The 15785-nt window shown below is 40.8% G+C and overlaps 1 protein-coding gene across 2 annotated transcripts in view; it reads left to right on the top strand.

Moving 5' to 3' along the window:
• The window catches only part of FBH1 (F-box DNA helicase 1), a 1264666-nt gene that overhangs the window by 601892 nt on the left and 646989 nt on the right, over positions 1–15785 (top strand). The window lies entirely within an intron of this gene.

Raw genomic sequence — 15785 nt, 5'->3', positions numbered from 1 at the left:
TCACTGGCACCGAACACAGGTTCGAAAGTCAAGGGGAGGTTTGTCTGGTAAAATTGATTGGTGAACAAGGAGGGGCACTTGGAGTCAGCTGATGGTCAGCTATAAGAACGGGGCAAAATAAAATGAAAAAAGACAGGTCATTTTTTGCAGGACACTCCAGGAGTGCTAGAACAAACTGATAAAGGTCTTTTACCTACAGAACAGAAAAAAAAGACAGAAGAAGCAAAGGAAAAGAAGAAGAGAAGCCTGAAGTCTTGCCCACCGAGTTTTCCTCCTTCTCCAAAGTTTGTTTGATTTGAATCTTCACCTAATATTCCTTCTATCCATTGGTTTTCATCTAAGACTACACCTACTCCTTCTCAGTGTGAGTGTATAGTTTTTTCTGACCCCTCTCCAAGGAAAAGGTTAGGTAGCTTCCCAAAGAAGGAAATTTCAAGGGATAGTGACTCTAGGCCCTCTTCAGCCCTGTCATTGTGGTTCTTTAGGTCTCTCAGGACCCCGCCTGTACAATAATGATTGGGGAGAGATGATGAAAACTCTGGTGCGCATAGGGTAGTTTGCCCCCCCCCCCTGCCGAGTCCAGCTGTGGTATAGAGAGTCTCCTTTGTTAAGCTGGTGGAGTCTCAGTCTTCTTCCAGAAGAGACTCACATGAAGGCAGGTAAAGCAGCATGATGCACTAGAGCCTCTTCATTTCCAAACAACCATCGTAAAAGACCCTTACCATACATTAGCTAGCTACAGAACTGCCTCTATGTCCCAAAAAAACACAACACCCATGTATAAGAACCGGAGTCGGTCAGTATTAAGCCCAGTACCATTTTCCTAAGTGATCTGAACTATCCAGCTAGAGACTGGGAAACCTACACCAACAATAGTGCACAAACACAGATTCCTGGACTTTGTCAGTCCAAATGACTTGAAACAATTGGTCAGAGGATTTACTGGTTCAAGGACATTTGGGTTTCTATAAACGGGGCAAATTGGTGTGAGAAATAAATTCATCAAAATGCAAAATAGAATTCGAAGTCTTTCCTCCCTTTCTGGGAATGCCTTCTCTCCCTCTGGATCAAGAGAAACTTGCATAACACTCTCCCTCTGGATCAAGAGAAGCTTGCACAACTGGTTTTAGCTGAGGTCCTGTAGACAGGATTCATAGAAGCATGTTACTGAATGCAATGGAGTTAACATCTTCAAGCCTAAAATGCCTTTTGTTTATTTCCAGTTAACACACAATAGTTCTTTATGGCACCTTTTTTGGCTCCAGCTTCTATAGCTAAGTAATTTATCCGCCAACAATAGACAGTATCAGAAAGGGTAAGGACTTGTTAAAAAAAAATGGCAGTAAGCTTGTTAATGTCCACTGTACTGCAGAAGAGAAATTAATGATGATTTGCCACGTATAATTCATATTTTCATATTTATTTTCATAAGTTCAAAACTGAGAAACCTATATGTCATTGAAGGATATGGTGTGAAATGTAGTGACTGGAGATTGGAAGATTAATTGTCAATGTCCATTTATGTCATAGCATATTGCATATATTGCTAGTTGTTAAAAATGATGATAGTAAACAATATTTCTATATGTACTTCAAAAAACAAATGATTTGCTTGCTATTACATGGTATCAGGTGAAACCTTAGAGTTTGTTGAAAACCGACATTGATATTTGCACTGCAAGTTGCACATCTTGAGAGATATTCATGTCATTTATCTTGATAATTAGTAGTTATGCATATATTTTTTATATTTCTGCAACTATCTCAATAAACGTGCACTGAGAGAGGAAGTTCTAGCCGTCTTGTGAAAGCTTGTGTCTGGTTAACAAAAGTATTCTGACAATCCTACAGAAAGGCCTCACTGAGACCAACGACTGGTGTCAGAACCATGGCCTTAAGCTCAATGCCAAAAAATGTGTCATCATTCCCTTTGGAAAAAACCCAGTTCCCCATAATTACCACATTGATGGTAGTCCACTGAATACAGAAGGCGTTGTAAGAGATCTAAGAAGACAGGTTGACAGCAACCTCTCTTTTGACCACCACATTGCCACTGTGATCAGAATGTCCTTCTATGTGGCACATCTCATTACTAAGGGTTTTGCATCCAGGAAGAAAGAGGTCATTGTCTCCCTCTACTCTTCACTCATTAGGCCAGTCATCGAGTACATTGCCCCATTTGACATGTACCTCACTAGACAACTGCAACAACTGGAGAGGCCACAAAAGGACCTCACAAAGAGGATCCTAGGCCTTAAACACTTGCCATATATGGACAGACTCAAAAAAAACACCGACTATTGTCAGTCTCATATCGCCTACTTAGAGGTGATCTCTGCTTGACTTACAAAGCCATGTCTCACCCAGCTCTGTTAGAAATGCTACATCTAAAGAAATCCCAATCCCTCCGCACCACACGCTCCAGAGACCTCTACCTCATTACCACAGAACGTGCTGGAGGGACAGATTCATAACCCAGAGACTGCCCATGCTATGGAATAGACTTCCCATACATGTCAAACAGAGCACCACACTGGCCCTCTTCAAGAGAAATCTTGATGAGTAGATGGGAAGTATAAAATTCACCCCGGGGGTCACTCCAGTGGCTCTACTCAACAGAGGCACTGGGAACTAATGACAGGTGGCACGATGCCAGGGTAATCCTATGGGCTAGGCTTGTAAAAGCTCTAGGGCCATTAGCCTAGTGCACACCTGTGAGCCTGTATATGGTTAGGTTGTAGACAGTTTATTTGTGAAAGTTTACAAGAAATATAATTGGGGGTTGTGTGCATTATAATACGTTATAATGTTTATAGAAAGACTATAAATGCACCAACTATTATCATAGTAGAGGATATGTCTTACTAATAACATTGTTTGTTGTATTGCTTTGATAGCTTTTATTGTTCACAAAATGTCTGCATTTGTTTACCTTGTTTTAAGTTGATTTTTCAGATAATGCTGTGGAATGCAAGGATGTGTGCATGCTACTAGAGGTGTGACAGTGCACACCACATAGGTGCTAATGAGTTAATTGCTTTGGAAAACCATAATAGTTTGAATAAAGTAATGAAAATGGTGGCGTTTTAAGCTTTGTAAACTATTTAAAAAGGGAAGAACCCATCACCTGTGTAAAAAAATACCATAGTGCTAACAAATACACACTGAAGTGATTAAGGAATTTCAAGATAAAATACAATGCGAGATGAAGTCGGTAAATAACACTGAGAATAAAAATGCATACTGTATGCATACCACTTCTCGTAAAATATCACATAATCCAGTTATGTCATTTAAGACAGCTGTATTTAACACCAACTGATCTAAAGGATGTTGCTAATGAGTTTAAAAATATTTCACCAATGTTATCAATTCCTGTCTTTCAAGCACACATTTATTAAAGAGTTGTATCCAAATAAAGAAAATATTCACCCATTTATAAGCCATAAAGTCATTGATAGAGCAGTGAAGAAAATAAGCAAAATGCATCCTTGGTCCTGAACAAATTACAACTGTCTGTCTTATCAAATTTAAAACCAGAAATGAGATCTTTATTTTACATTATATTCAACAAGTTACTTATGATAGGTATGGTACCGTTAATCTGGAATTTTTTTTTGTTGCACCAGTCCCCAAAGCAAATAGTTATAGACCTATGAGTCTGACTTTGATTCTGGGTAAATGTTATGAAAGATATGTGATGGTCTTAATGCAAGAAAACAATACTCCAGTTGAATTGACAAGTCTATCAACCTGCTTTCATGAAAGGATGATCAATGCTTACTAATTTAATCAAATTTTGTGATCAGATTACCCTTGCAGTAGACCTGGGATTATGCTGTGGTGTTATATTTTTTAGATTTACTAAGACTTGTGACACCCTATCTCATTGTTCATAGGTTTATAGATAGGTACTAGGCTATCGGCCCAAGGACCTAAGTAAGCCTAGCCAACAAGGTTCCCTGGCTTACGCCACCCATGAAAGTTAATTTCCTGTGCCCCTGTCTAGCAGAGCCACAGAAGTGATCCCCGGGGTCTATTTTCTACTTCCCATCCACTCATCAAGATTTTTCTTGAAGAGTGCTAATGAGGAACTTTGCTTGACATAGATGGGTAGCTTGTTCCTGAGTATAGGAAGTCTCTGGGTCAGGAATCTATCCCTCCAGCATGTCCTGTTTGTTGTGGTGACAAGGTTTAGATCCCTAGAGCATGTAGCTCGGAAGGATTGGGATTTCTTTAGGTGTAGCATGTCCAACAGCTCTGGAATCTATCCCTCCAGCATGTCCTGTTTGTTGTGGTGACAAGGTTTAGATCCATAGAGCATGTAGCCCGGTAGGATTGGGATTTCTTTAGGTGTAGCATGTCCGACAGCTCTGGGTTTAACATAACTTTATATGTTTAGGCAGAAATCTCCTCGGAGTAGGCGATATGCTACAGAGTAAAGCTGGAGTTTTTTGAGACGGTCAGTGTAGGGCATCTGTTTGAGGCCAGTAATCCTCTTTGTGAGGTACTTATGTGGTCTTTCCAGCTGCTGCAGATGTCTTGTGAGGTACATTCCAAAAGGGGCGTTGTACTCTATAATGGGTCTAATGAGTGCCGAGTAGAGGGGAACAATGACCTCTTTTTCCTGGATGAGATATAGATCCATGGTAAGTATATAACTCAGTTTGATGGATAATGTAGCAGCTTATAGGAAAGACACAATGATTAGTCATTTATGGATGTATTTCAGAAGAATTGAAATTCATTGAGTTTCATCAGAGATCTATTACGGGAACTATGTTTCATTTTTTTTTTTTTTTTTTTTGCTATCCCAAAATTTTACTCTTGCAGGATAAGCAAATAGACCGATGATTGCAAAGTCAGTTTCTCATTTGTCAGCAGCAGGGATTTTACTACAGTGAATATTTACAAACAGTATCCAGTTTTTCTTCAAACTCTGGGATAAGATTTAGTACATAAAAACTATAAGATTGTGTACTTTGGTAAAGTAACAATAATGAAACCATTGCCTTTGCAAGCAATCTTGTTACATGATGTGTGTTAATTCAATGAGCTCTAAATAACCATTACAAACATCTTTTTGTTTTTCACACATTTAGATATGATTGTAAATAAAGCTGTGAGACAAGTAAGGACGTTATTTGGGAATATAACTGCTAGATATGTGTCTTCCATGTTTTCTGTAAGACTTGTATCAAATCAGTATTACAGTATAGTAGTTCATTCTGTGTCTATTTAGCCAAACTGGAGGCTGAGCTCTCTCAACTCAGGACTGGCAAGACCAGACAGGAGGAGAAGGCAACTACACACACCACAAAACCAGCCTCACATAATGCTACCACTCCACTGAATCAAACACATAAACACACAAAGACATACTCGGAGGCTCTGAGTAAAAATTTACCTAAACAGCAGAGGCCTCCAAAGCAGACACCCAAACAACTGCTACCTCAAGACACCCCACAAGCAACACATAAACCACAAAAGCAGTGTGCAAAGCAGTCACAGCCCTTAAGGCCAAATACAACACCAAACATACTTGTCATAGGTGACTCCATAGTCAGACACACTGACGTCCCACTCACCAGGCTGAACAAGGAGAGGGTCACAGTAAGCTGCCTATCGGGCGCTAGAATCCGCCACATAACACAAGCACTCGGGTCACTCCACGGCAAGTACAAATATGACACAGTCATTGTCCATGCTGGTGTGAACGACCTGAGACGTACCTCCCTGGACTACATGAAAAGAGACATAGAGGAGCTCTCTGATTATGTAGCCCAGGCAGATATGACCCTAACCCTGAGCAGTATCCTTCCTTCACCAAGAATGATGCCACAATATAGAGACAAGGTGATCAGCTTTAACAATTGGCTTAATGTCTGGTGTCATTCAAAGGGGATTCGGTGTCTGTCTGCCTGGGATGACATGCTTGACAAGCCACGCTGCTTCGCAAGGGACGGCTTGCACCTGTCACCCTGGGATTCCATATATTGGCTAAGGCTCTTGCCACCCCCATAGTGCCTTTTTTAGGCAAGGCTCAAATTCTAAACCTACCACCCTAGAAAACAAAAATGGGAAGAAACTGAGGGTAATGCTGCTCAATGCCAGAAGTCTAAATCTCAAAATGCACGCACTCGAGGCCCTTCTCAGTATGGAGAACATCGATGTCTGTGCTGTAACTGAAACCTGGTTCAAGGCTCCTGAGAGCACCCCGGCACTATTAGGTTTTACCTCATATCATGCGTTCCGGGACCACACCACAAAAGGAGGGGGTGTATCCATATTCATAAAGGATACCCACACCTCCAGGTTGGTGGCAACGCAAGCTTGGAAACCATCCAGGTGCAACTAACCATAGGCAAAACTGCTCTACAAATTGTAGCATGCTACAGGCCACCCTCTCAAACTCAGGAAACCCACACAGCCTTCCTGAAGACACTGGAGGGTATAAATGTATCTCCAAACACCATCATATTGGGTGACTTCAACTACCCGAATATAGACTGGGAACATTACTCAAGCCCTAACTTTCTAGACAACGGTTCCTGGAGTTCATAAATTCAAATGCCATGGAACAGCTAGTCACTGCTCCCACGAGAGGAGAAAATATACTAGATCTCATTGTCACAAACATGGGGACAAAATGCTCCACACCGGAAGTATATCCCTCATTGGTGAGATCTGATAATAAACTAATCTCACTGGAAATCCACATCCCGCCCCCACCCCAAACAAAAAAGACCATAGTGAAGAACTTCTCTAAAGCAAACTTCACACTACTCAAGACTGGTGTGGTATCCTTCAAGGCCCCTGAGCCAGAGGAAACCACATCCCAAGCTGCGGAAGCCCTTACAAATGCCTTCTATGAACACCTCCAGGACTGCATGGATCAGGCAATCCCAAATAAAACCAAGACTCTTTCCACAAAGGGCAAACATCCAGTCTGGTGGACCCCAGCCATTAACAAACTTTACAATAAGAGGAGAAAGCTATTACATGATAGAACAAAATCCATAAAAGGGAAGTCACCCCTGATCATTATTAGTAAAAAATCTGAGCACTCATAAAATCAACTAAGGCCAATTTTGAGAGAAAAATTGCCATGGATTCAAAGGACAATCATAAGGCCTTTTTCAGCTATGTTAGGAACCTGGGTGGAAACTCCCAGATATGCTCAGAATTAGTCCAAAATGATACAAAAATCACTGAACCCACAGACATTGCCAACATACTGGCAGACAGGTTCAGTGCAAACTTGAGCGCCCCCTCTCCCCGCTAAAGGAGAGATAACTATCCCAGCCGAGTGTAGCCTCCCGGACATCTCAAATGCGCAGGTGAAAGCTGCTCTCTCTAAAGCTAAAAACACAGCATCAATGGGACCGGATGGTGTCCCGGCTGTGTGCTACGAGCTAAATGAGGAATTAAACCCGCACATAAGGCAGCTGTTTAATCTCAGCCTTACCACAGGATACGTGCCCAAGGAGTGGCGTACGGCAACTGTGGTCCCACTCCACAAAGGCGGCGCCTCTACGGACCCTGGTAATTACCGCCCCATAAGCTTAACAAGTCTAGTCTGCAAAGCTATGGAGAGGATCATAATGGAGCTCATAAACAAAGATATAGGGGACTTGCAGACATTGGACCCGACCCAGTTTGGTTTTGTCAAGGGAAGACCATGCCTTTTGAACTTGGTCGACTTCTTTGAAACAGTCACCAAGGCCATTGATGAGGGAAAGGTAGTCCATACAGCCTACCTTGACCTTGCAAAGGCTTTCGACACAATACCCCACTCGGGTATTGTAGAAAAACTTACCAGCTTAAATGTAAACCCATATGTCACAAGATGGGTTGCAAACTGGCTTAAGGACAGAACCCACAGGGTTAGAGTTGCTGGCGCTGTGTCAGACTCCAAGCCGGTCACAAGTGGTGTCCCACAGGGCTCGGTCCTTGGCCCCCTATTGTTTGGCATCTACTTCTCAGAAGTACAGGCCAACATGGGAGGACTTTGGCTGACAAAGTTTGCAGGCGACTGCAAACTGGGCGCCATAGTGGAAAGTGCATCGGACACGAATATCCTTCAGAAGGGACTCACGGAAACAGATAGCTGGTGCCAGAGCCATGGCCTGAAGTTAAACGCCAAAAATGTATAGTCATACCCTTCGGGAAAAACAAGGTAACCCCAAGCTACCATATAGGTGGCAATCCACTAAGCACAGAAGAGGTTATCAGGGACCTGGGGACCCAGGTTGACAGTGGCCTTTCTTTTGACACTCACGTTGCTAAAGTGGTTAGAAAGACCTTCTACATTGCCCACCTGATCATGAAGGGATTCACATCCAGATCTAGTGAGGTCATTGTTCCCTGTACTCTTCACTTATCAGACCAATGATCGAGTACAATGCCCCATTCGGGATGTATCTCACCCGACATCTGCAGCAATTGGAGAGACCCCAAAAGTTCCTCACCAAAAGGATAAAGGGACTCCAAAATCTGTCATATGCTGCCAGATTGAAGAAACTCCAGCTCTATTCAGTCGCATACCGTCTGCTCAGAGGTGACATGTGCCTGACATACAAGGCCATGTCCAACCCGGAATTAATGGACATGCTCCACCTCAAAAAATCCAAATCCACCAAAACCACTAGAGCAAGCGACTTAAACCTTAGCACGGATATAAATAGGACGTGCTGGAGGGATAGATTTATCACTCAGAGACTCCCTATGCTGTGGAATAAAATCCCGGTCCATGTGAGGCAGAGCACCTCGCTGACTCTGTTTAAGAGAAATCTAGACCTGTGGATGGGAGATCGTAGGTTTACCCCGGGAATCATCTCTGTGTCACTGCTGGACAGAGGCACAACAAACTAATGGGCATAGTATTTTTTCATATAAGGGGTGGCGTAAGCCACAAAAATTTGGGCTAGGCTTATAAATGCCTTAGGGCAGATAGCCTAGTATAAACCTATGAACCTATACATCTGGCCAGTTAAAATGTCTGTAATCAATACAGAGAAAATTTATTAAAATAATATTATTCATGACTGTTGAAGTTATGAAGACACATAACAATTGCATTTTTATATCTTGCATTGCTATTACTTTAGATATACATTAATTCTAATATTTAAGGCTACACATAATGAAATTATGAGGCTGTGTAAGGATATACATGGTAAAACATTGAGGGTGTTATTAAATCTCTAGACTTATAATAATAGTAAAACCTATTGGCTTAATAAGTTGATTTTTTTGTGTAAACTTTACAGCAGTTAGGTTGAGAGCATCAGGGTTGGACAGGATGTTTATAATTCTGTTTTCATGGTGTCTGGGTTCCTTAAGGCCTCTGGGCAAAAAGTCAGTCAATGTATGAACTTTATAAGCAGTTCCCTTGTAAGAACAGACAAGGGGTTACTGCTCCAGGCTTTTTTTTTATTTTGTCTCCTAAGAGAGATGGTCTTTGAATTCCTGCACTAGCCCTCTTCTGGCTGACCAAAGACCTGAAGAGTATACAGACAGACGATACTAACTCTCCAAGCACTTGTACTGCTACTGTACTTTTTAACTTTCATGGTGCCCTCCCCCATATCTGAAAGATGAATACTTACACATACTAAGGTCATTATCAGTGTAATTGTTTTCGAGGCAATGCCTGTGGCTCAGCAACTGAGACCACAGTCAGTACTAATGGGTATTCTAATGTTGAGAGAGGTGAGGTACTCTGTTGGTGAACGTCTGCCTTTTTAGACCAAGACATGTAACTGATAACTATTGAGGAAAACTGTGATGACCTTTTCAGTTCCAGGCTCTTCTTTTCACTTCAGTGGATTTGCGCTCCACTGTCAAGACTAATTGTCCTGGGCCCAAAACTTCCTTTAGATGTGGCTTTGTTTTTTTTTTTGCATGAAAAATATTGTACATTTATATTTTTGCCCCTCTTGATATTTGGGATGAAATCCTAGAAAAGGTGGCAAATATCACAGTCAGCAGTATTCTGCTGGTCTCTCAGGTTGTACATTTCACTCCATATGGTTTGTCCTGGGGAAAAGGAATTTGTTGCCACACTTTAATTTTTTGAATACTCTTTCCAGATTAACATCGTCTTTAGTCCTGAAAAAAAAAAAACTTTAGCAAATAAAACACTAGCTGAGTAGATAGTATGCATAAAAGTACAGCAACTATAAGGCAGTAAGACCAATAAACTTTATTCAGACAGAAGCTGTTCTTTATTCATAGAAACAGAAAGGCAATAAAAATGTGCAAATTCAACAGCAAATAAAAAAAGAAAAGAAAGAAAATACTGCGGAGCAATGACAAACTGCAAGAATCAACCATAGTCAAATTTTTAAGACAGCAGAATGCTAGCAGTAACAGTACACTACTCACAGGGGAGGGAGCGCACAAGTTTTTGATAGGAAAGCTGTCAAAAGACCAAAATACTGGAATAGCAGTCAGTAAGTAAGTGAAATCAGTAGGAAGTAAATGCAAAAGGAGTAGCTTACAGATGAACAGCAGAAAAAAAAATCAAAATACTGGAAGCACTCTTCTGACACAGTTGCTTCTTTCAGAACAGCAAAAATGATCGAAACAGGAAGGTCTTTATGCAGAGCATTATGGGTAAAATGGGAGGGTCTAGCAGCCTGGGAAAGCTTTAAATGCTGAACTACTAGTATTATATTGTCAAAGATAAACCTCTTCATACCAGATCAGCTGTTCCATCTAACAGTGAAAGAACTTTTGAAATAGGTGTAATTAATGTAACAAATTCCCCTGGCAGTTTATCATGGCATACTGGGCAGAAGAAAAACAAGCAGAAGCTAAACGTGTTCAGGTAAAGATGCCCTGTATGGACAACCCTGATAAGAAGGCTGTCACTGTATAATGCATATTCAGCTGTACATAACAGATATGTACTTGGATTCACTGAATATGTCTGACCGACACTTCACTGAATTTCAAAATGCAGAAACCATACCTCTCAAAGTCTTAGTGACAGAAGTAATGGTTGACAAAGACCTAAAAACTGGGACCGATTTTATATATTTCTCCTATAAACCTCAAAAGTTGCTAGAATGACAGATTTTGCATCATTATATTTTTTCTGAAGGATATGAAGTTTGAAACCCAAATGTCTGTCATTATTTAGTATTATTCAGTGACTTCAATCCTCAATGATTTGCCAGAAAAGCACAGATTTTATAAGCAATAGAACAAATATAAGAGGCAAAAATCTGGACATTCTTTGAAAATCTGGACAGTTGAGAGAGATGACTGAAACCAAAAGAAACAAATACTTAAAATCACAGTAATCCTAAAAAATTATAGACTTAAGCTTGAAAACAGTTCTGAAGAACACATCTGTGTAACAATGTTCATGGAGGAGGGTAGACTTCCTACACCACCTGTGTGGTGTGCATTGCTGTCAGGCTTTTCATATTTGGTGAATGCTTTGACATCTTTAGAAAAGCATTTTTACAATCAACTGTGTGCGCAGAAGGCAGATTCTGTTTAATGCTTTTCACATGCATTGTTTTTTATGTGTAGGTGAGAAACACCATGTGTCTTCCTATAAACATTGAATCACTTAAAGACTTCAGAAAGTAAGGCCAGAAATTTTAAGGCCTTCTTGATCCAAAAACAATTACAGGCGTTGGTTAATCTGGTAAGTCCAATACCAGTAGCCTTCAGCCTATAAAAATGCATAAAATCAAACAACACTATTAAGCAATCAGCTGGCAGAAAGAATGATGCCTTAAAGATGCTTTCAGTCATGAAGGGTCTTATAGATCTCTGCAGCGGTAAGGATTTGCCTCATACACCTAGTCTAGCATAAACTGCTGCATTGGAAGCCCACATTGTCCTTAACACTGTGCAGTTAGACAGAGGGATTCAGACTTCAGTTGCTGCTTTGTAGATATCAAGGAGTTACTATGAAATTAGAGCCAGGCTGTGGTTTACAGATGCCCAAGAAGGATGTCAGTCTTGCCTGTGTTATGTGGCTTGAGACTAATAGATGACAAGAGGGTCTTTTAGATAATCATTTAGGGCCTTTTGCCATTGAGACTTTGCTATCCACTGGCAAAGTTTTCTCTGTGCCTGAGTTCCAGGCATCTGCCGTTATGCCTCTTCACCAAATATATCAGTTGATCTATGAAAGGACTTTTCATGGGTCATAAATATGTTTCTGCCATCTCCTAGTATCTTGATAGTTCTTTCATACAGCAGCTGCTGTGGAAGTTCCCTTTAAATCAGACCGGTACATAATTTTATATTCTTTTGACAGGGTAAGTGCTAATCTTCATTGTTTTTCCCTGATTTGCATGAAGTATGCTTGATAAGTAATTAGGAGTGAACTGCTTGGCTCTAGGCTATGGGCATGCCCCTCTAGTGTGACATTTGACATTGTAATATGCACTGGTTAAGTTCATACACACCCCTTTTTAAGAGAGCTTCAGAGAAAGATTGCTGAGTTTAAGGAAGGAAAGATAATGCCAGTTACAGGCCCTCAGAGAACAGTATCCCTTGTAAAATCAGTTGATACAGGAAGAATGTTTTTTTTTGTTTTTTTTGTTTTTGAAGGCTTATCGATTCAATACAGAGACTACTTTTTCCCATACTTTGTCTGCCAGCAGTTTATTTCCTTTCATTCCACTATTAACTGTTTTCTAAACTGTCACTGTCATTTTACTGTAATGGAGCTGTTTTGCTGATGTTTCAAACAATGAGCTTTCTCTCTAGTGCACTAATGCTGTTTGATCTTGGCAGATCTCACAAGCCTTACATGATGCTCCAAGGTAGTACATCCACTTGTGTCTGCCTTTAAGCCGATATTTGTCACTTAAAGACATGCTTGCTTTTTTGAGTTGCATGCCGTATTCTCAGTATTGATGAAGAGCACCCGAGCGATGTTTGTACCCAAAGCACAAAAAAAATGGCAGATGATCAAATTACCAAAAGACTATAACATTACACTTTTAAGCAACCAGTACTTGACTGTAAGTTGTGACACATCCTAGTGGACTATGAATGTCTTGTACAGCATGCAGAATGTGCAGCATGAAAAAGCTGAAGATGGCTGGCTGTACATTAGCTTTTATACCAAGTGTACAGAGAAGTCTGTAATAAAAGTGACTTTGGCTATCATTGGGGAAAGAGTACTTGGTTCTGAAAGTCTGACCTAGTGCAGGCCAGGTCTTACTGAAAAAAAACAAGTCACCGTGGTGGACCCCTAGTACAAACAGGTTGCACAACAAGAGAAGAAACTAATGTCCAAGAACAAGAGGGAGCTGGCTCAGCAGAGGAAGAAATCTCTCTCGAGCTTAAACAAACAAATTAGAGATATTGTCAAGTCCTCCAGAGCTATTATGAAGCAAAATGATTCCCTAGCTAAGTATAACCACAAGGCATTCTTTAACTACTTCCAAAATCTAAAAGGGAATACACTGAACTGGTTGTGGATGGCCCCACCCATACTCAACTGGAGGTAATAGCCAACCTGCTCGCTAACAGATTTAGAGGAAACTTCACCCCCGTCCCCTGCAGTTATCCCCAAAGTATACTTGCCTTCATTCATCAGCCCATTATCTCAAGAGAGCAGGTCATCTTGGCACTCTCCAAGTCCAAAAACACGGCATCATTGGAACCAGACAACATTCCAGGTCGCTTTTTAAACAGCTTAAAACATGACCTAGCAGATCCGCTTGGATCCCTGTTTAACCACAGCAGCTGGCTTTGTTCTGGAGGAATGGAGGACAGCAGCAGTAGCCCTTCTGCCCAAACGGGGACCATCAACCGACCCTGGCAATTATAGGCCCATAAGCTTGACTAGCCTCATCTGCAAGGACATGGCAAGAACCATTATGGACCTTATTAACATAATGAAACAAACGCTGGAATTGTTAAGGAGAGGCGAATTCAAACCAAGAAATAAAATGGTAATATTGGCAGCCGAAGATAGTGGGCTGCGTACATGCTGGTTTACGAAGTCCATTGAACTTGTGGGAGAAACAGACAAGTGTATGTTTAGTAAAATTGAATTGGAAACCATCACACACCTTGTTTGCTTGTTACAACACACTAATGGCAGAAGGACTGTATACTGCATGGCATAATAATGTGGTGAGACTGTTGCACTGGGGATTGTGCAAACATTGTGGTATCGGAAGTGGCTGAAAAACAACTGGAAACATGATTCACAAAGCATCCTAGAAAATGATGAATTTTATATTACATGGGATTGCCCATTACCAACAGTTCAAAAGATAGATACTAGAAAACTGGATATAGTGGCCCAAGAAAAGAAGACAAAAGTAGCATTGATCATTGAAATCACCACACCCAGTGACTACAGTGTCTTGCATACAGATAGACAAAGTCATAAAATCCAAGGATCTGCAGGCAGAAATGAGAGCAATGTGGAAGAAAGACACCCAGATGGTTCCAGTAGTAGTAGGAGCAACGGGTCTTATAAAAAAATAATCTACAATCATATTTAGATATGTTACCAATCCATGTAACCCCGTACTAATTTCTGAAGGAGTCACTATTGGGCACATTGCGGGTGCTGCGAAGAGCACTTTTGGCTGACATCAAAGATTGAAACAATACTAATTTCATGAACTGTAATCGTACTATGACTTAGAAATGGGGTCCATTCCCATCATGGGATTAGAAACCCAAAAGATTTGAAGAAATTGGAAAGGGTGAGACCTTAACAAGTACATAAGTAATCTCCAAACTCTGGACCCAACCCAGCTCAGATTTGTTTTGTTAAAGGTAGATCATGCCTGTGAAACATCGTTGAATTCTTTGATAGTCACCAAGGCCGTGGACGAAAGAAAAACAAGGCATACCACCTCTCTTGACCTTGCCAAGACTTTTGACACCATCTCCCACTAATTAACTGCCATCAACTATTATGCCTGCAAACTTCACTCACCTAACCACTGACAACTGGGGCAACTCGGGATAAATATGGCTAGGCTTGTAAGGGCTCTAGGGCCATTAACCTAGTAACCTCCTTTGAACCTATGAACCTATGAACCTATGTGCAGGAGCAGTATGGGAGTCTGGTTCCTGCAAATTTCAGTACAGAGAATTTTTTTACTTGATGTAGTTCAGAAAGAGAAGGTCAAGCGATTAGCAATCTTGTTGAACCCATTGCTAAAGACTCTTTCACTGATTAACCAATATGGTAAGTGTTTGCTTATAGGTTCATAGGGAAGTACTAGGCTAGCTGCATTTTAAGCCTAGCCACTTTCCCTTTTTGTGCTCAAAATAACCTATCCTATTTGGTTCTAGATTGGCCTTTACATATCCCATGGTCAATAATTATATGGTAACCCTAATGAGAATAACTGGGATCATACCATAGGTAATTTGAGGGGATCCATTTATGGGATAAAGCATCTAGGAGCTGTCTCAGACCATTAGTTATACAGGGGGCAGTCCAGGGTAAATTTTCTGTTTCTCATCCATACATATAAGTTGCACTTGAAAACAGACAAGGATGAACTACCTTGCTACCTCCCAAGGTATTATTTTTACTTAGCTGAACTCATTGTTCTCTGACTTGGGTTGTCATCTTCCTCTTCATCATCATCTTCACTGTTTTTTATGTTTGAGAAGTAACAGGAGGAGGAGGAGATGAGAGACTTATTTACATTGCATGATCTCTGAAATTCTAGTACCTGTGATGTGAGTGGTCATTTTCAAGATTAATAAGGAAATCTTTAATGTGCTCTTACATGCCATATGTGCATTGTAATATGTGTGATCTCAAC

Source organism: Protopterus annectens, chromosome 11.part0 (genome assembly GCF_019279795.1).
Source record: "Protopterus annectens isolate FY-2018-M chromosome 11.part0, PAN1.0, whole genome shotgun sequence".
In the NCBI taxonomy this organism is placed as follows: Eukaryota; Metazoa; Chordata; order Ceratodontiformes; family Protopteridae; genus Protopterus; species Protopterus annectens.
Note: the sequence above shows the minus strand (reverse complement) of the source record. Positions and strands in the feature narration are given on the sequence as shown.